The sequence below is a fragment of the Colobus angolensis genome, unplaced genomic scaffold, assembly GCF_000951035.1.
Source record: "Colobus angolensis palliatus isolate OR3802 unplaced genomic scaffold, Cang.pa_1.0 Scaffold205, whole genome shotgun sequence".
Classification (NCBI taxonomy): Eukaryota; Metazoa; Chordata; class Mammalia; order Primates; family Cercopithecidae; genus Colobus; species Colobus angolensis.
Window position 1 is genome coordinate 1,360,806 of NW_012115211.1, and position 22,325 is coordinate 1,383,130.

Genomic DNA, 22,325 nt, shown 5'->3' on the forward strand with positions numbered 1-22,325 from the left:
CTTCCTTCCTTCCTTCCTTCCTTCCTTCCTTCCTTCCTTCCTTCCTTCCTTCCTTCTTTCTCTCTCTCTCTCTTTCTTTCTTTCTTTCTTCTTTCTTTTTTTTTTTGATGGAGTTTCGCTCTTGTTGCCCAGGCTGGAGTGTAATGGTACAATCTCTGCTCACTGCAACCTCTGCCTCCTGGGTTCAAGTAATCCTCCCACCTCAGCCTCTGGAGTAGCTGGGATTACAGGCACCTGCCACCACACCTGGCTAATTTTTGTATTTTTAGTACAGATGGGCTTTTACAATGTTGGCCAGGCTGGTATTGAACTCCTGGCCTCAAATGATCTGCCTGCCTTGGCCTCCCAAAGTTCTGGGATTATAGGTGTGAGCCACCATGCCTGGCCTTGATTTTCTTCTTAATCTATCTGCTTATCCTGGTGGGTGATGCCCTTATCCTGGTTGTTGTGATGGCAGAGCCCAGCCTCCACAAGCCCATGTACTTCTTCCTGATAAACCTATCAGCCCTGGACATCCTCTCCGTTACAGTCACCATCCCCAAGATGCTGTCCCTATTCTTGCTTGGGGACCACTTCCTCAGCTTCCCTGCCTGCTTCCTGCAGATGTAACTGTTCCACAACTTCTCCTGCTCAGAAGCCTTCATCCTGGTGGTCATGGCCTATGACTGCTAAGTGGCTACCTGCTGCCCACTGCACTACCCTGTCCTCATGACCTCACAGACCAACGCTGTTTTTGCAACCAGTGCCTGGCTCACTGCCCTCCTCCTGCACATCCCAGCAGTGGTACAGACCTCCCAGATGGCATTTGACAGCATTGCCCGCATCTACCACTGCTTCTGCGACCACTTGGCTGTGGTCCAGGCCTCCTGCTCTGACACTACCCCCCAGACCCTCATGGGCTTCTGCATCGCCATGGTGGTGTCCTTCCTCCCCCTTCTCCTGGTGTTTCTCTCCTATGCCCACATCCTGGCCTCAGTGCTTCACATCAACTCTTGAGAAGGGCACTCCAAAGCCTTCTCCACCTGTGGCTCCCAGCTCCTGGTGGTGGGCACCTACTACTCATCCATTGCCATAGCCTATGTGGCCTACAGGGCTGACCTGCTCCTCGACTTCCACATCATGGGCAATGTAGTACATGCCGTTCTCTTCTTCTTCTTCTTCTTCTTCTTCTTTTTTTTAATACCTCCTTCCCTCCCTGTATATACCATGCCATTCTCATACCTGTTCTCATCTGCATGCTGAGGAACAGGGATATCAAAGCAGCCATCACCAAGATCGCATATCCCCAGGAGCCAGGGTGTTCTGGGGGTCCTAGATCCCTAGATCCAACTAATTCAGCTCCCAGGATACCAGTGACAGCACCTAGCTAAGAAGAACAACTCAATAAATATTTTTAAATGAATTACAGCAATCTAATTTGGTTTTGTTTAGTTGAGCAGACAGCTACAATCTGGTTCTCAAATACTGTATCAGGAAGTTTTCCCAATAGTACTGTAGAATAATTGAAGACTTCACAATTTTCTTTTCCTTTTCTTTTCTTTCTTTTTTTTTTTTGAGACAGAGTCTCACTCTGTCGCCCAGACTGGAGTGTAGCGGTGCGATCTTGGCTCACTGAAAACTTGAAAACTCTGTCTCTTGGGTTCAAGTGATTCTCCTGCCTCAGCCTCCCGAGTAGTTGGGATTACAGGCACCCGCCACTACACTCAGTTAATTTTTGTGTTTTTAATTGAGATGGGGTTTCACCATCTTGGCCAGGCTGGTCTTGATCTCCTGACCTCAGGTGATCTGCCCACCTTGGCCTCCCAAAGTGCTGGGATTACATGCGTGAGCCACCACGCCTAGCCGGCTTCACAATTTTCATCCGTCATTAATGTAATGAATAAAATTTTATCATTCAGTCATTCATAAAAATTCTTATTGGGTGCTAGAGACAGAAATGAACCAGACACAAATTGTTTCCCTGGAGGCATCTATAGTTGAGTGTGGGAGTCAGACCCAGAGAGAAAAAAACATCTGGCGATAGGACAAAGAGAAGCAAAAGGGGCTGAAGGAGCTCAGAAGTTAGCATTTCATTCAATGTTAACATTTTCTCCTGTAAGTTCTTATATTTTTGGCACTGAGTATCACTTATTTGTTAGTAAGTACTCATGTATCAGCAACATGGGCAGTGGAGGGTTGGGGAGCTTGGAAAGATCGGGTAACCACTAGCTGCTCCAGCCAGGGAGTGGTAACACTGTCCATGTTCCTGCCCAGTTGGAAGGATTCATCTTTAGTTTGAATGACCATCAAGATAGGATGCTTATGAACAGGCACAGTGGCTCACGCTTGTAATCTCAGCACTTTGGGAGGCCGAGGTGGGCAGATCACTCGAGGTCAGGAATTTGAGACTAGCCTGGCCAACATGGTGAAACCCCATCTCTAGTAAAAATACAAAAATTAACTGGGTGTGGTGGCGGGCACCTTTAACCCCAGCTACTCAGGAGGCTGAGACAGGAGAATCGCTTGAACCTGGGAGGTGGAGGTTGCAGTGAACTGAGATTGCGCCACTGCACTCCAGCCTGAGCAACATGAGCAAAACTCCATCTCCAAAAAAAAAGAGGCCACTACTACTCCTGCTACTTCCTCCCCTCCACCTTGCCTAGTTCACAAGACAGGAGGAAAGAGAGAAAGCAAAAAGTTGGAAAGAAACGAAAGTAAGATAAATAGCCAGACAACCTTGGCACCACCACCACCCGGCCCTAGGAGTTAAAAAATTAATAGTAATAACATCAACCCCTGACCTAAACTAGTTGTGTTATCTTTAAATTCCAGACATTGTATGAAAAAGCATTGCAAAACTTTCTGTTCTGTTAGCTGATGCATGTAGCCCCCAGTCACGTTCCCCATGCTTGCTCGATTTATCACGACCTTTTCACCTGGACCCCTTAGAATTATAAGCCTTTAAAAAGACCAAGAATTTCTTTTTCAAGGAGCTCAGCTCTTAAGACACAAGTCTGTTGACACTTCCAGCCGAATAAACCTCTTCCTTCTTTAATCTGGTGTCTAAGGAATTTTGTCAGTGGCTTGTCCTGCTACACTGCTAAAGGAGTTTAGATCTCATTTCTTCTTAGAAATCACACAAGGATCAGAGTGAGGATGGACAGAGCTGCAGTGTGTCCCAATCAGGCAGAAAGGAACAACATTGCCAAGAGAGCACACAGCAGGAAGCTGGCACTCTGTGGTACATCTTCTAGGGAAGTAAATCTGTGAGAAAGCCTCGGCACTTAGCCGGACCCTGAAAAAGTGGATAAGAAATGAGAATTTTTCACAAACTCCATTAATAAGGGTATTCATATGAGGAAATGACATCTTGCAGACCCATGAGCAACAAGCCTATGACATCTGTAGAACCAGACTCTGTGAGAGATGAGGAACACAGGCGAATCTAAGATCAAAGGCTTTCTTTTTTTTTTTTTTTTAGACGGAGTCTCGCTCTGTCGCCCAGGCTGGAGTGCAGTGGCCGGATCTCAGCTCACGGCAAGCTCCGCCTCCCGGGTTTACGCCATTCTCCTGCCTCAGCCTCCCAAGTAGCTGGGACTACAGGCGCCCGCCACCTCACCCGGCTAGTTTTTTTTGTATTTTTTAGTAGAGACGGGGTTTCACCGTGTTAGCCAGGATGGTCTCGAACTCCTGACCTCGTGATCCGCCCGTCTCGGCCTCCCAAAGTGCTGGGATTACAGGCTTGAGCCACCGCGCCCGGCCAGATCAAAGACTTTCTTAGCTAGAGCCATGGATTCTTGGTCGTTCTTAGAGGAAATTGCAATTATTATTATTATTAGAGACAGAGTCTCACTCTATCACCCAGGCTTGAGTACAGGGGTGTGATTATAGCTCATTGTAACCTCAAACTCCTGGGCTCAACTGACCTTCCCATCTCAGCCTCCCAAGTAGCTGGAACCACAGGCATGCACCACCATGCCTGGCTAATTTTCTTATTTTTATTTTTGTAGAGATGGGGTCTCTTTATGTTGTCCAGGCTGGTCTTGAACTCATGGCCTCCAGCCATCCTCCCACTTTGGCGTACCAAAATGCTAGGATTCCAGGCGCCTGGCTGTAAATTGCAATTAGTATTTCCTTTAGGTTTTGTGGCATAGTTTTATGTTTATGTCAATAGTATAATAAACTACATATAATTCTCAGTTCAGAGTTTGGGTTCAATTATTCCCAAGCTAAACTCCAAATTAGCTTTTTAATGTATCCGTTAAGGAATTAACCCAAGTATCATAAACAGATTTCTGCATGAAGTGGAAACATCTAACTGTCACTCTTAATAGTTTGATGCCCATGGTAGGACAGACCAAATAACTAGTCTCTTCATTTCCTTCCAGAACACTCTCTTAGCCAGAATTACATCTGTTCGGATATGCTATATAACATGTTAGTGGTGGAGATAGGAATACATAAATATCAAATATATATTAATTGGAAAATGTGAAAGAGGTTGAGATGGGTAGACCACCTGAGCTGAGGAGTTTGAGAGGAGCCTGGGCACATGGTGAAACCCCATCTCTATAAAAAATACAAAAAATAGCCGGGCATGGCAGCACGTGCCTGTAGTCCCAGCTACTCAGGAGGCTGAGGTAGGAGAATTGCTTGAGCCCTGGAGGTGGAAGTTGCAGCAAGCCGAGATCATGCCACCGCACTCCAACCTGGGGGACAAAGTGAGACCCTGTCAAAAAAAAAAAAAAAAAAAAAGAAAGAATATGTGGAAAGCCAATTAGTTAAAAATTTTCCTTTCCCCTTTTTTTTTTTTTTTTTTTTTGAGATGCAGTCTCATTCTGTTGCCCAGGCTGGAGTGCAGTGGTGCAATCTCAAATCACTGCAATCTCCGCTTCCCAGATTCAAGCAATTCTCCTGCCTCAGCCTCCCTAGTAGCTGGGATTACAGGCACCCACCACCATACCTGGCTAATTTTTGTATTTTTAGTAGAGACAGGGTTTCACTATGTTGGCTAGGCTGGTCTCGAACTCCTGACCTCAGGTGATCCACCTGCCTCATCCTCCCAAAGTGCTGGGATTACAGGCGTGAGCCACCGTGCCCAGCCAAACTTTCCTTTTCAATTACATATGTATTCTTGGTTGTAGTTTTATATGGTCCATGCACAATAAGATCCTGTACAAGGGAGCTTATGCCTCATGAGAATGACAGAGTGAAATGTTGGTTGTATCATAGTGTCTCACAGGGAGCGGAATGGTTTTCACTCCCATCATCACTGGGAGACATTTGAGAACCTTTTGGTTAGAATGAGGAGTCCCAGAATATCAGGGCTGGAAAAAACAGATCATCTAGTTTTACCCTTCCCATTTTATAGTTATGAAAACTGAGGCTCATAACACTTGCCCAATGTCACACAGCAAGTCAATGCCAGAGCCAAGACTCAAACACAGATCTCTTGTCCTATAAAACAGTAGTCCTCCTGGAATATTACAATGACTAGGAGTAAACTTGGGCAAAACTGTAACCTTAGGTTTAATGACAGATTGTCTCAGACTTCAGAACTGTCTCTCTGTCTTGCCTGATAAGATTTCCAAGCTTCCTTTGCCATATTCTTTACTTACTATGACCAAGAAGTACTCATTGAAACCCCCCCAAAATACTCGGCCATTAGGCACTTATACATGTCAATTTCCCAATGTGACACACAACCAGTTGCAAGGTTAGCTCTTTCTCCCAAAGCAGAAAGAATGGGTTGGGGAACAAAATGGAACATTTGTTATGTATGTCTTATCTATGTACAATTAAATCTGTCCATATGTCAACAATGCTCCCAAGAAGAGATTTGAAATGTAAAACCCTTCTTTTACCAACATAGTGATATTTTCTCTCCTATTGTAGCAACAAGTACCTGAAATAATTCAGTTGACTCCTCAATAGCACTGAGAACAACTAAAATAAAAAACCCATTAGTCAACCAACAAGTTACAGCATCCCCCATATACAAGTACTGAATAGCTCAAAAAGAAATGGCCAGCACTGAGGAAATGATTCTTCCTGATGTTTCTTCCATGTGGAGGGAATTCAGTTCACGGAAAGCTTTTGACTAGGTCCCATTGGCCACAGTATCCTGGGACATTTAGGATGACTTAACCTAAAGTCTGCTTGGGAAGACTAATCTGAATAAACTTAGCATAACTTCTCTGTTCTCCCTTGCCTCTGCCCTTACATGCTCCTCTGCTCCTCCATTTGGGCATTTTATAGAGACTTTTTCTCACACAGGGATATTTGGGGTGGTTCTAAAATGCCTAGGGCTGGGCAGGAATCTCTCTAATTTTGGAGTTTCGTTTGAAGAAGTCCCATGCTCTCGGATATATGCCATGTCCTTCAACCTAGTGATATTTACGTGCCTTCTGCTGATGCTTTTGTTCAGACCCAGAGTTCATTCAGAACTGAAGTGGGGAAGAGAGGTGCCTCACTCTTGGGCCCCCTCAATGACCCTCAACAGTTAACTTGACAGCTAGTCACTGAGTATACTTGATTCCAAAACCACACAGCCTGTCTGATTTGAAAATGAACCAGCTGTCTTGGTCTTGGGCTACCAAACCTAGGAGTCAAGACTTCACTGAGCTGAGATAATATGATGATTGTAGTAGGCATTAGGGTTTTCAAGTTGTCACCAGTCTAGAAAAAGTCATATTTTGAACTTTCAAGTCCTTAAAACCATAATCTAAAAAGGCTAACACAGAATTTGCATTGCTCATCTCTAGAAGTATAATTTGGTAGAGGGGACAGTTGGACCATCAGGAAGAATGCTGATTTTTCAGAGTTGTTCTTGGTCCACAGTGGAGAAATCCCAAGATTACTTTTACTTAGTGTCAACTCCCTAAACTAAACCCTTGCTCCTTCCATACCTGTTATCCTTTGTTTAATGACTGAGCCTCAGGCCCTGACGCAGAATAGAGTACTGTGGATAGGGGAACAAGATAATGGGGGAGCAGATCCCTGTCTTTCCTAATCTGCCATTGCATATTGCCACTTCCACTGCTAACTCTGGGATTTCAACATTAAACATTGGGCTGGCTTCATAATTAAAGGCACTGCCACCTTTATCAAGTGGGAGAATGTGGAGGATAGGGTGGGATGTGTTTCAGAGGAGCCTGGAGAGTCAAGCATCCTCAACTCCTCTGGCTCTTCCCATATATCCCCTACCCAATTGCTACAGTCTCACTCTTTGCGAATCACAGCAACACTGACCATAAAGCAGACTGTATTTGAGTAATTGGAGTATTTGATTAAGCTGTAGTTTTTACAATGCATGTGATGAATTTCTTTTTTTTTTTTTTTGAGATAGAGTCTTGCTCTGTGGCCTGGGCTGGAGTGCAGTGGCCGGATCTCAGCTCACTGCAAGCTCCGCCTCCCGGGTTTACGCCATTCTCCTGCCTCAGCCTTCGGAGTAGCTGGGACTACAGGCGCCCGCCACCTCGCCCAGCTAGTTTTTTGTATTTTTTTAGTAGAGACGGGGTTTCACTGTGTTAGCCAGGATGGTCTCGATCTCCTGACCACGTGATCCGCCCATCTCCGCCTCCCAAAGTGCTGGGATTACAGGCTTGAGCCACTGCGCCCAGCCTGCATGTGATGAATTTCTAATTTGGGCATTAGCAATCATACAGGTTGTAGGTTTGCATGACAGCTATATACTTTTTTATCTACGTCTAGCTGTACTCCCTGCCTTTTTCTTTTCTTTTCTTTTCCTTTTTTTTTTTTTGAAACGGATTTTCGTTCTCTAAGCTGAGATCATGCAATGGTACGCCTCTGGGGTTCAAGTGATTCTCCTGCCTCAGCCTCCTGAGTAGCTGGGATTACAGACACACACCACCATGCCCAGCTGATTTTGTATTTTTAGTAGAGACAGGGTTTCACCATGTAGGCCAGACTGGTCTCGAACTCCTGACCTTGGGTAATCCACCTGCCTTGGCCTCCCAAAGTGCTGGAATTACAGGCATGAGCCACCCCACCCGGCCCCCTCCCTGCCTTTTAAATCTACTTCACTTAAGCCTGTAAAAAGTAAACTAATTCAGTTTTATCCTTAAATTTTTTTATTCTTTTGAAATTGTTCAGTGGTGGGTTCTGATGGATTAGGTTATTCAGATTAAAATTCCAGGTGAAAAGAATGAAAAATTCTAGATTGTATATTTAAATTTATCAATTACATTATACAGTTGATAAGACACTATGGAACAACGAGGCCAAAATTGGAAGGAATACAAGCAGGCAAAGAAGACAAACAGAATTTTCTCTGAGGGAATTTTCTAACCTTGAAAAGTCAGATTTTTACTTGTTTGCCTCACAGGTGGGGAAGTGAGAGGGGACAGAAATCAAAGACCAAAGATGCTTAAGGTGGAGAATTTAATGAAGAGTTACTCCACCACAATAACCTTGAACTTCAGTGGGCTACACCCTTTAATCAGTGAGCCAGAATTATGATAAACCTTCTGAAGATCTGGATCCTAGGATCATATCTCCTGGGTATTCTAAGGAACCTCATAACTTACCTTTGCTTAAGGTGGTCCTGAAGTGTTCCCAAGTGCCTGATAAAAACAAACATAAATTCTGCTAGAAGAAATTTGATTCATCCCTAGATTTAAATCTTTCTTTCTTTCTCTTCCTTCCTTTCTTCCTTTTTTTCCTTTCTTCCTTCCTTTCTTCCTTTCTTCCTTCCTTCCTTCCTTCCTTCCTTCCTTCCTTCCTTCTTTTCTTTTCTTTTCTTTTCTTTTCTTTTCTTTCTTTCTTTCTTTCTTTCTTTCTTTCTTTCTTTCTTTCTTTCTTTCTTTCTTTCTTTCTTCTTTCTTTGTTTCTTTCTCTTTCTTTCTCTTTCTCTCTCTCTCTCTCTGTCTCTCTCTTTCTTTCTTTTTTTTTTTTCAGGGTATCCCTCTGTCACCAGGCTGGAGTGCAGTGCTCTGATCTTGGCTCACTGCAACTTCCACCTTTCTGGGTTCAAGAGATCCTCCCAACTCAGCCTCCTGAGGAGCAGCTGGGACTACAGGTGCATGTCATCATGCCCAGCTTATTTATTTATTTATTTTTGTAGAGACAGGGTTTCACCATGTTGTCCAGGCTGGTCTCAAACTAGTGGGCTCAAAGGATCCACCAGGCCCACAAGGAAATAAATAAAAGCACCAGAGCGAGATTAGGCAGAAAAACGTAAATGTGTATTGGAATAAACAGTCACATACAAAACTATTCTTATTATGTTTAAATAGATAAAAGATGACTGAAAAGTATTTGAATAAAACAAGAAAATATAAAAAGTGACCTAAAACTTTTGAAAAAAGAATGAAATGTAACTTTTGGAAATAACTAATAAAATAGCTGAAACTCAAAACTCAATGAACAACTTTAATAGTAAGTTTGATACAATTGAATAAAGAGTTAGTGAACTGGAAGGTAGGTCAAAATGAAGCTTGGAAAGACAAAAGCTATAAAAAGCACAAAAGAGAGAGTACGAGCCTAAGACTCAAGTAAAAAGGTCTGATATATGTTAATCATATTCCCAGGAAGAGAGAAATACATGGTATACTAGAGTTCTCCAGAAGGACAGAACTAATAGGATATATGTATATATGAAGGGGAGTTTATTAAGGAGTATTGACTCACATGATCACAAGGTGAAGTCCCATGATAGGCCATCTGCAAACTGAGGGGGAAAGATGCCAGTAATGGCTCAGTCTGAGTCCAAAAGCCTCAAAAACAGGGAAGCTGATGGTGCAGCCTTCAGTCTGTAGCCAAAGGCCTGAGAACCCCCACCAAACCATTGGTGTCAGTCCAAGAGTCCAAAGGCTGAAAAACCTGGAGTCTGATGTCCAAGGACAGAAGGAACAGAAGGAAACATCCAGCACAGGAGAAAGATGAAAGCCGGAAGACTCAGGAAACCAGCTTATCCCACCTTTTGTCTGCTTTGTTCTAGCCAGTTGGCAGCCCATTGGATGGTGCCCACTTGCATTGAGGGTGGGTCTTCCTCTCCCAGTCCACTGATTCAAATGTCAATTTCCTCTGGCAACACCCTCACAGACACACCCAGAAACAATACTTAGCAGCTATTTAGGCAACCTTCAATCCAATCAAGTTGATGCCTAATATTAACCATCACAAATGGGTAGAGATAATATTTGAGGAGCAAATGACTAAGAATGTTCGTAAGTATAAAGACATCAAACAACAGATTTAAGGAGCTCAAAAAAGAAAACCCAAGCAAGATAAATAAAAAGAAATATATTATCTAGATACATAATAATGACACAGTAGAAAACAAACAAAGAAAACTAAGAGAAACCTTAGAAGTAACCAGATTAAAAAAAGGCTGCTCAATAGTGACATTAGAAGCCAGAGCCTTTGGAATTATTTCTTCCAGAAATAATTATAAAATGCTGAAAAAAATAATAACTGCCAGAATTCTAGCCTAGTGAAAATATCTTTCAAGCCCAGGCTGGAGTACAGTGGTGCAATCTCAACTCATTGCAACCTCCACCTCCCAGGCTTAAGCAATCTTCCATCTCAGCCTGGCTAATTTTTGTATTTTTTGTAGAGATGGGTTTTGCCATGTTGCCCAGGCTGGTCTCAAACTCCTGGGGTCAAGTGATTCACCCCCTTGGCCTCCCAAAGTGCTGGGATTACAGGCATGAGCCTCTGCACCCAGCCAGTTCAATGTATTTTTAAATTTCTCTTGGTACAGTGTATTGAAACCAGGCTCAAATTATTATTATTTTTTGAAGATTTCCCTTGAGATTTTCTCTTTGACCCATGAATTATTTAGGAATATGTTGTTTAATTTTCAGTGTTTGAAGGCTCTCTTGTTATGTTTCTGTTATTGATTTTTAGTTTAATTCCACTGTGGTCAGAGAACACATTCTGTATGACTGTAATTCTTTTGTATTTGTTGAGATTTGTTTCATGGCTCATGGTATGGCTTATCTTCATATATGTCCTGTGGGCACTTAAAAAATGTGTATTTTTTTTTTTTGAGATGTTGTCTCACTCTGTTGCCTGGGCTGGAGTGCAGTGGCACGATCTCAGCTCAATGCAACCTCCACCCCCCTGGATTCAAGTGATTCTCCTGTCTCAGCCTCCTGAGTAACTGGGACTACAGGTGCACGCCACCACGCCTGGCTAATTTTTTGTATTTTAGTAGAGATGGGGTTTCACCATATTGATCTGGCTGGTCTCGAACTCCTGACCTCAGGCAATCTGTCCGCCTTGGCCTCCCAAAGTGCTGGGATTACAGGCGTGAGCCACCACACCTGGCCTGAAAAAAATGTGTACTCTTTTCTTGTTGAGTGGAGCATTCTGTAAATGTCACAGTCGACCCTTTTGGTGATGTTGAGTTCTCTATTTGTACTCATTTTCTGTCTAGCTGTCCTATCAATTGCTGAGGGAGGAGTGTTGAAGTACATCATTATAATTGTGGATCTGTCTTTTCATTTCAGTTTTCAGTTTTTGCAGTTCCGTTGTTTGGTGCATACACATATAGGATTGCTTTATGTTCTTAGTAGATTGGCCCTTTTATCATTGTGTAACTTCCCTCTCTGTCTCTGATCATTTCTTTGCTCTGAAGTCTACTTTATCTAATGTTGGTATAGCCACTCTTGTTTTTTTTTTTTTTTTTTTTCTTTCTTTTTTAAGGAGATGGGGTCTCATTCTGTTACTTAGGCTGGAGTGCAGTGGTGCAATCATGGCTCCCTGCAGCCTCAAAGTCCTGGGCTCAAGATCCTCCTATCTCAGCCTCCCCTGTAGCTAGGACTACAGGTGTGCACTACCATACCTGGCTTTGTGTGTGTGTGTGTGTGTGTGTGTGTGTGTGTGTGTGTGTAGACAAGATTTCACTATGTTACCCAGGCTGATCTCGAGCTCCTGACCTCCAGAGATCCTTCCACTTTGGCTTCTCAAACCACTAGGATTACAGGTGTGAGCCACCATGCCTGGCCTCCTGTTTTCTTCTAGTTAATGTTTGTATTATACATCTTTCTCTATCCTTTTACTTTCAACCAACTTTATTATCATAGTTGAAGTGGATTTCTTGTAGGATCATAAAAAAATCCACTCTGCCAATCTGTGTCTTTTAATTGGTCTGTTTAGACTATTCACATTTAATGTAGTTGTTGATATGGTAGGCCTTAAGTCTGCCATTTTATGTTTTGCTTTCTGTTTATTCTTTTTTTTTCAATTATTTGTTTTCTTTATCCTGTCTTCTTGTGAGTTACCCGAACATTTTTTAAGCATTCCATTTTGATTTATCTATAATGCTTTTGAGTGTTATCTCTGCATGTAGCATTTTTAGTGGTTACTCCAAGTATTACGTTATATATATATGTAAAACATCACAATTTATTGCTGTTGACATTTTATCAATTTGAGTGAAGTAGAGAAACTATTGACTAAAGAAAAAAATCAAGCCTTTAAATTTAGTTTTATTCAGAAGTCTTACTGAGGACTGTAGAATGAGGACTACAGCCTGAGAGGAGTTGTTCAGAGAGATTCTGTTAGGCTGATCTGAAAGTGTTTTAGCTTAGAGTGTATACACAGAAAGTGGGGGGTTCAGTACATGTAAAATCACATCAAAGTTTGGGGACAAGAGTACATCTGGTTATAGATTATTAAAGTACATCTGGTTATAGATTATAGAAGCATAATCACTTACCCTGTCAGATGTTATCTTGTGTGTAGGAAAAGGCAAGGACTAGGGTCATTGATATGGTTTAGCTCTGTCCCCACTCAAATCTCATCTTGAATTGTAGTTTCCATATTCCCCATATGTTGTGGGAGGGACCTGGTGGGGGATAATTGAATCATGGGGGCAGTCACCCCCATGATGTTATTGTGATAGTGAGTGAGTGCTCACAAGATCTGATGGTTTAATGAGGGGCTTTTCCCACTTTGCTTGGCACTTCTCCTTCCTGATGCCCTCTAAAGAATGTGCCTGTCTTCCCCTTTGCCTTCTGCCATGATTGTAAGTATCCTAAGGCCTTCCCACCACAGGGAACTGTGAGTCAATTAAACCTCTTTTCTTTTATAAATTACCCAATCTTGGGTATTTCTTCATAGCAGCATGAGAACAGACTACTGCAGTCATTTGTATTTTACGGAATGTAGTCACTCAGGCAAGAGACATGAGGAGCCATGTGCTCTATCCCATCTTGTTTTCAAAGCATCTCTCTGGAGAGCTGCACTTGTCATAGAGTCAGGGGCTTTGTGAAACTATGCTGGCAAGCAGAAATGGGCAAACGTGGCTTCCTTATGTTTGCTACTTTGTCTCACAAAATCTTACCTAAATTTCCTTTCCTTTACACTCCTTCTTTTATAATATAATTGTCCCAAATCTTTCCTCTATATACACTTAAGACCATATCAGCAGTATTTATAATTTTTGCTTCTATTGTCAAACATAACTTGGAAAGCTCAAGAGAAGAAGAAAAATCTATCTACCAATATCTTTATCAATATTCCTGATGTCCCAAGAGCCCTTCTTTTATCATTTCCTTTCTGCTTAGAGAATTTTCTTTAGTCATTCTTTTAGAATAGGTCTTCAGGCAACAAATTCTCTTAGTTTTCTCTCTTCTGATAATATCTTAACTTCTGTATTACCAAAGAATGTTCTTACTGGATAAAAGACTCTTGGTTATACAGTTCTTTTCTTTCAGAACTTCAAAAATGTTCCACTTCTTTCTGGCCTCCATAGTTTCTGATGATAAACCTACTGTCATTTAAATGGTTTTTTCCCTACAGGTAAGGTGTAATTTCCCTCTTGTGCTTTCAAGATTTCTACTTTGTCTTTAGTTTTCTGAAGTTTGACTATTATGTGTGTTAGGGTAGATTTCCTTGGGGTTCTCTATTTGGGGTTCACTTAGTTTCTTAAAGCTGTAGGTTTATGTTCTTTACCCAACTCAGGAAGTCTTTAGCCATGATTTCTGTAGGTTTTTTTTTTTTTCAGTTCTACCTATTTCTCCTATTCTTCTGTAACTTCAATGACACTAGATCTTTTGCTATCCTTCCACAGGTCTCCAAAGCTTTATTATTTCAGTCTGTTTGTCACTGTTTAGACTGGTGATTTCTTTTATTCTATCTTTCTCTTTATTGTTTCTTCCACTGTTTATTCTTCTGTTGAGCCCATCCATTGAATTTTTTATTTTGTTTATTATAATTTTCAGTTCTAAAATTTCCATTTGATTCTTTTTTACATCTTCTATTTCTTCGTTGAAATTTTCTATTTTTTGGTTGGGCATGGTGGTTCATGCCTGTAATACCAGGAGTTTTGGGAGGCTGAGGGGGGAGATCACTTGAGGTCAGGAGTTCAAGACCAACCTGGGCAACATGGTGAAACCCCATCTCTACTAAAACAAAAATTAGCTGGGCGTGATGGCACATGCCTGTAGTCCCAGCTACTTGGGAGGCTGAGGCAGGAGAATTGCTTGGATTCGAAAGGCAGAGGTTGCCATGAGTCAAGATTGCACCACTGCAAAGGGGTGACAGAGTGAGACTGTGTCTCAAAAAAAACTATTTTTTAATTTATTTCCAGTGCCTTTGTTATTGCTCATTGAGGCATTTTTATAATGACTGTCTTAAAATCTTCATCAGATAATTATCTGACACGATGGTGAAGGGGCTGTAGGGGAGCTTGAAGTACCTAATATCAGCCTGGAACTGGTGGACGTTTGGGCTCCCCATTTGGCTTTTGCTGGTGGAGGTGGAAGTTGAGCCACAGTATTCTCTGTGGTATTTGGCAAGTATACAAAAGTTGCTTCCTAAAAGTTTCCTGTCTCGCTAATTGCCCCTGTTCTGGCCTTTTGGGGTTAAACAGACTACCCTTTCATTGGCTTTTTATTTTTTATTTTTTATTTTTTTTGGTTTGAACCTGTTGACATTTCTAGGTTGTTAGCTTCTTCAGCTCCAAGTCTGAGATTTATGAAGCAAAAGGAAAATTCCTGGAACCCAGTACCATGCTGTTGTTTGTGTCCCAAGGTCCTAAGCCACTCTGCCTTCTTCTTTCCCCTTTTCAAAGTCTTCTTTTGTTTGATTTATACATAATATCCAGGATTTTAGGTTGTACTTAGCAGGAGGAATAGAGAAAAGTTCATCTACTTCATCTTCATGAAAGCAGAAGTCTACATTGCTTAATTTTATCTTTTCTGTTTTTGAAGTTTTTTTGAAGTTCATCACTATGAACATCTCTTCTGGATCAATTACTGACAAAGTTTTAAAAACTCTGAACACTTCCAGAAAGAAAAAGCAGATCATCTGCAAAGAAATGAGATTCAGATTGACATCAGATTTCCTAACAGGAGCACTGGATACAAAAACACATAGAAGCAAAAATTTTAAAGTACTGAAGAAAAATAACTTTAATTTGCAGTTTTATATCCAGCTAAATGTTCATTAAGAATATAATGGCTAAATAGATTGTATATTTGCACCATTTTATAATGTATACTATATATTATAAAACAAACTCAACAATGTTATAAACATAATACTGAAAAAAAAAACAGACACAGAAAGGTAAATACCATATGTAGAAGTCACTGTTGGTAATCCATCTATCTGCTATGAATATTAGCTGCTAACAGCTCACAGCTATACTATTCTCTAGAGAGTTGCCTTCAACTAATTTTTCCTGCCAGGAAAAATGTCTGGTAGTTGACACCTTTTCCCCAGGGATAACCTATAGTGATGACTAACTGATGAGGGGATACAAAAGGTATCCCCCACCCCAAGGCAGAACAATGCTATAGTGCCTTTCACACTCCAGAGCACCTATGGCATGAGGTTCAATATCAGTTGAAACTCGTATTTGCCTAACTTCTCTTGCACTACCCTGCTTCCCTCCTTACAGGTCTCACCTGAGAGTACTCCCTCAATAAATCACTTGCACAAGAATCCCTTTCTGTGGCTCTGCTTCTGGGAAGCCCAGCCCAAGAAAGTTGGTGCCAGGAGTAATTCTAGAAGACAGATTCTGAGGATGAGATTCTGTAAGTGGATCGCTCACTATCTGAATGGCAATGAGGACCCTGTCACTGATGGTAAACAAAAGATTCTGGCCTATGCTATAGGAATGTGATTACCAAGACTTTTACCTGCTGCAAGCTGGCTGGGACCTAGACAAAGCAGCTGCAATAGCTTGTGCATCATCTCTAGTGTTTTAGAGATATGGCAGAAGTAAAAACTTGAAGAACTGTGGGATTGGAGGATGTTGCTAAAAGGACAATGATGTATTGAAGGGTAGAGAGAAAACAACAGACTCAGATCTATTAATCCCCAGTGCAAAGTGTGAGAGTCAGAGGCTGTCCTTGACAGCATCCTCTGCAGAGGGCAGATTGAGTTGAAGACTAAGCAAAGGGCTTAATCTCAGAAGTGTAAGAACTTTGGAGAAACTTCAATTCTCAGAGCATCCACAGCAAAAGAGGCATGAAACAACCAAGTGGAGAGGATGACTTGGCCAGGCACATGCATGGGTAACCAGCAAAGCAGGGGCACCAAAAATACTTCTTAAGATAATTTGACCTTTGATATTTCAAAGCACCATTCAGTTATTCCATCACAGGAAATACCAGAATTTGGCTGGACTCTCTTACACTTATTTTACAGAGTAGGGTTCTTGTTTTATTTGAAATTATATAATGGATCCTAAATAATGCAAATGTGGTGCATATGGCCAAAAGGACACTGTTTTCTAGGGCATAGGACTTGCCCCAGAAGGTCCTCCCCATTTTACGGAAGGAAAACTCAGACTCAGAGAGGCTAACTTACCTAAGGTGACATAACTAAAATGTATTATAACTGATATTCAAACCCAGGGCTTTCTAACTCTGGACCCTATGCCCTTAATCTCTATGGAATACTATAGCGCACAGACCTGGGAATGAAGCCCTGGGTCTGAATTGCAGCCCTGATGTGACACATCTGTGTTAGTACTGGCACATCATTTCACCTCTCTTAGTTTTCTCCTCTTGGCTGTCTATTTCCCCTGGCTCTTCTGAGGACCAGATGGAATAAGGTAGGTAAAAGCTGCCCCATTGGTTGTGAAGTTCTGAAACCCATGAGGGCTGTTAATGATGTTTTTCTCATTATTGGCAAATTCCAGGGGCAAGTCTCCTCCCAACATATGCTCCACAAAGGCCCAAAAGGTTCATCCTGGGTGCCTGGGGGCACAGTGCCCAAAGGAGCACCATCTTGAGGGAGAGGCTCCAGCAGGCCTAGCTGAAGGGAGGGGCCAGAGGGTTTAATGGGCCACAGCTCAGCACCTACCTGGCTCTTCCCTCTGGGGCCAGATTTGGAGACACAAAGTGGACACCATGGGAGACAGCATGGTGGACAGGGCATGGCAGATGAGTGAACTGGGTGTAAAGTGCCCAGAGCTCAGCAAAGACTAGGATAGGAAGACAGGGGTAGAGAGGTGGGGGAATGTGGAGTGTGGGCCAGGGATCCAGAAAGATAGACGGGATGTGCCCGTAGGCAGGTGCCCAGGATCCAGGTTGGAAGGTGCCTGGGATCCAGGTGCATGCCTGGGCTGTGAAACCTTTGGCCAGATATCCTGACAGGCCTGGGCAATGGATGCACTTATAGAAGGGATTCAAATCTTCTTGGCCAAGACCTTCGTGCAGGGAGAAAAGGCTGATGACAGCAGGAACCACTGGAAGCACTAGCAAACTTTGTGCTCTTCCATGTTCCGGGCTCTTTGTAAGCATATCTAAGCATTCTCTACATAAAGAAAACCCCATGAGGTCACAGATCAGGGGCAAAAGGCTCAGAGAGGGGAAAGTGACTTGCTCAATGTCACACAGATGGAGTTAGAAGCAGGGATTGACTCCTGAGCCCACACACATAACCACTAAGGTGCACATGACATAATGAAGGTCAAGAACCCGGTTCTGCTGTGGTATTCCCTCAGTGCGAGAGCCCTCATCCTCTCTCTTAGAGGCGTGAGTCATGTGACATCTGTCCTGAACCCCCACTCTGCAAAACGCAGAGGGACACTCAGAAAATGGCTCATTGAATTGGAAACCTCTCAGAGATGATTTCCTCAAACCCCTCACTGTATGGATGAGAAAATCAAGACTCAGAGACCCACAGTCACAGAAAGAGAGTGTCAGAGCTGGCCCAGGAGGCAGGACTGTGGGCTGCCAGGCCCCAGGAGCAGCCTCTGCTCTCACCCCTCACCAGCTGTGACCCTGAAAGAGGGTCTGGCCTTCTCTGACCCTCAGTTTCTTCATTAGCTGAAGGGGCATAAGTACTTCCTTGCAGGGCTGTCTGATGGGGAGAGATGATGTACAGAAAGTGCAGGATGAACATTCAGATGTTGGTTTTTCTGACCCCTCTTGCCCACCAGCATTGTAAAAACCCAACAGGAAAGATCTGCTCGGGCAAGTTCTGTGCCCTGGGAAAATGTCTTTTGGCCCTAAGCACTGGGCTGTATTACTTAGATGTAGTATATAATTCAAAATAAAACAAGAAGCCTAACCTATAAAATAAGTGTTGAGACGGTCCAGCCAAATCCTGATATCTCCTATGATGGACTAGTTGAATGATGTTTCAAAAAATCAAATGTTAAATTCTCTCAGGAAGTATTTTTGGTGGCCTTGCCTTGCTGGTGACCCAAGCCTGATGTGACCATTGGATAGTCCTGGTAGTGAAAAGCCTCAGACCACCTCTCTACTGGGGTGTCAGCAAAGCCGTGAACAGAGCAGCAGGGAGAAGAAAGGGCAGCTGGACTGGATGACGTCTTAGGGCCCCTCTGGCTTTGACCTTCTTGGTTTCTGTCGCTCAAACCCCCCAACTCAGCTTAACCTGGGGACAGTCAGCCCATGACTCACACTGAGTGCAGCAATGTCCAGGGAAGTGCAGTTTGCATCCTTTTGGGTGCAATGAAAACCTGTCTATTAGATCTGTTGGGATGGGGCTTTACTTAACTGAGCATTAACCCTTTAGAATGATGATAGTCCATGTTCAACTCCTGTACAGCTCATGCGGGTGACCTCTGAGATTCTTTATTGGGGAGCTCTCACACAAGAGCGTCATCTGTCCCATGTTCGTTTTAGACAAAGCATTTTCCAGTCACCACTTCCAAATCTGGGAGCCAGGCTTCACAATCAATCAGAGCAACAAGCAACCCAGGACTTTCTTTTTTATTTTTTTATTTTTTTTGAGACAGAGTCTCACTCTGTCACCAGGCTGGAGTGCAGTTGTGCAATCTTGGCTTACTGCAACTTCCACCTCCTGGGTTCAAGTGATTCTTTTGCCTCAACCTCTTGAGTAGCTGGGATTACAGGTATGCGCTGCTATGCACACTCGGCTAATTTTTGTATTTTTAGTAGAGACGGGGTTTCACCATATTGCCCAATCTGGTATTGAACTCCTGGCCTCAAGTGATCTCATCCACCTCGGTCTCCCAAAGTGCTGGGATTACAGACATGAGTGACTGACTGTGCTTGGCCCTGACAGGTAGTTTTGTGATCCTCACTTTCCTCCCACCCTTCACCCTCAAGCGGGCTCTGGTGTCTGTTGTTTCCTTCTTTGTGTCCACGTGTACTCAATGTTTAGCTCCCTCTTAAAGTGAAAACATGCAGTATTTGGTTTTCTGTTCTGCATTAGTTCACTTAGAATAATGGCCTCCACCTCCATCCATGTAACCGCAAAGGACATTATCTTGTTCCTTTTCATGGCTGCATAGTATTCCATGGTGTATATGTACACCACATTTTCTTTATCCAGTCTAATGTTGATGGGCATTTAGGTTGATTTCATGTCTTTGCTATTGTGAATAGTGCTGTGATGAACATGTACATGCATGTGTCTTTATGGTAGAGTGATTATTCCTTTGGGTATGTACCCAATAATGGAATTGCTGGGTCTAATGTTAGTTCTGTTTTAAATTCTCTGAGAAATCACCAAACTGCTTCCCACAGTGGCTGAACTAATTTACATTCTCACCAGCAGTGTATAGGCATTCCCTTTTCTCCACAACCTTGCTGGCATGTGTTATTTTTTGACTTTTTAATAATAGCCACTCTGACTGGTGTAAGATGGTATCTCATTGTGGTTTTACTTTACATTTATCTAATGATTAGTGACATAACCTTTATTTTTTAAGTTAATATGTGCATTTTAGGATACTTAAAAACACAAGAAGTAAAGAACAAAGTCACCTACAATCACAAGCAGTTTACAGTTTCTAGGTCCTCTGTGCATATAGGTATAACATCCAGTTTTATGAGATTGAGATTGTACAGTATGAATCGTGATTTTTTTACACATCATGAATGCTTTTGTTCTAGAAAAGAATGTAGATGTAGTTCCAAGAAAATCAAAGAAAAACTGCTCATGGAATCACTGGAAGTCAAAGAGCAGCAATGTGGATATGAACCTGAAGCTGGCAGGACCACCCATCAGAAACTTCTCCTGAAGTAGGCTAAGCCAGTATTTCCCTCAGTTCCAGTGCACCAGTCCAGGGCTGACCCAAGCACAAACGTAGTAAGCATGTGTCAAAGTTTTCAGAACAATCCCTGAAAGCTTTGAGACAGACTTCCCTTGTCTTTGGACAGCTACAGCTTTTAGTTATCTGGGTCTCTTCTAACAACAGTGGCCCTCGTGACTGCTCCTTTTGGCTTTGAGGAGGTGGAGCCAACAGCAGAGTGGCTTTATTTTTATTTTTTGAGACAGGGTCTCTTTCTATTGCCCAGGCTGGAGGGCAGTGGCACAATCATGGCTTACTGCAGCCTTGACCTCCTGGGCTCAAGTGATCCTCCCACCTCAGCCTCCTGTGTAGCTGGGACTACAGGCATGCACCAATATGCCCAGCTAATTTTTTTGTTTTTTAGGAAAGGGGTCTTGCATATTGCCCAGGCTGTGACTGACTTTAGATAAGGGCATGAAGAGTTCATCTGTGGTCACAGACAGGAATGCGCAGTGTGTGGGTGCAGAGGCTGGTAGGTGGGTGGTTGTGGGATGACAGTCTGTGGGAGTTATCGCATGATTGCTGGAGTGGCGATGGGAAGTGGTATTGCTGGATTGAGGAGTGAAGAGAAAGTGTGAAAAAGTCACTGAAAAGAGATGAGAGAAAAGAATGGAGACATATAGGAAGAATGTCTGGCAGCATCAAAGTCCCACTTGAGTTAGGTTTGTTATCTGAGGAGGCTCCTCACACTAAACTCACAGGAGGCATACTTATATCCAGAAAACACTGTCTTAAAATTGATCTCATTTTTATCTCAGAGTGCAGTGCTCATTCTGAGTCATAGTATGTCTGACTAATGGTCGTAATTTTACTGCTTCTCTCCAGTAGAGCTTTGGGTTTTTTTAACCAAACATTGGGATGCTTACATAAACTAATGTGTTTTACGTGTGGCAATGATCTGAATTTTTTTAACCTAATCATTTATCTGTCCTCAAAAGTGGCTACCTAAACCTCTTGACAAGAAAATTAAAACAGTCAGCTAAATGACATAGCTGTCATTCACATAGTAAGTACATATATCATGAACCTACTACGTGCTATATTTTATATCACAATGTAGCTGGGAGAGGGAGAAAGAATAAAGATAAAAAGATAAACTCTAAGATATCAAAAGCTAGTTTAAAATATTTCTAAAATCAAATAAAACATTGAGCTCAAAACCTGACTTCAATTATCACATGTAGTAAAAATATTTAATGTAGTCCTTTTGCAGTCATGAGACAATGATTCCATTACAAGAATAATATTTATTGAAATGCCATTTCTTCTGCATTAATTTAACGTATATATTTTTGAGATGGAGTGTCGCTCTGTCACCCAGGCTGGAGTGCAGTGGCATGATCTCGGCTCACTACAACCTCCGCCTCCCAGGTTCAAGCAATTCTCCTGCCTCAGCCTCCCAAGTAGCTGGGACTATAGGTGCACGCCACCATGCCCAGCTAATTTTTTTATTTTTAGTAAAGATGGGGTTTCACCATATTGGTCAGGCTGGTCTCAAACTCCTAACCTCAGGTGATCCACCTGCCTCAGCCTCCCAAAGTGCTGGGATTACAGGTGTAAGCCACCACGTCAGCCCAATTTAATATATTCTTAATGGTAAATAAAATAAAATACTTATACTAAATTCTTATTTTGTGCTTTCTGGTTTTTTTTTTTTTTTTTTTTTTGAGGCGGAGTCTCGCTCTGTCCTCCGGGCTGGAGTGCAGTGGCCGGATCTCAGCTGACTGCAAGCTCCGCCTCCCGGATTTAAGCCATTCTCCTGCCTCAGCCTCCCGAGTAGCTGGGACTACAGGCACCCACCACCTCGTCCGGCTAGTTTTTGTATTTTTAGTAGAGACGGGGTTTCACCGTG

At 42.6% G+C, this 22,325-nt stretch overlaps 1 pseudogene; it reads left to right on the forward strand.

Moving 5' to 3' along the window:
* The window catches only part of LOC105511854, a 29,435-nt pseudogene that overhangs the window by 354 nt on the left and 6,756 nt on the right, over positions 1-22,325 (forward strand).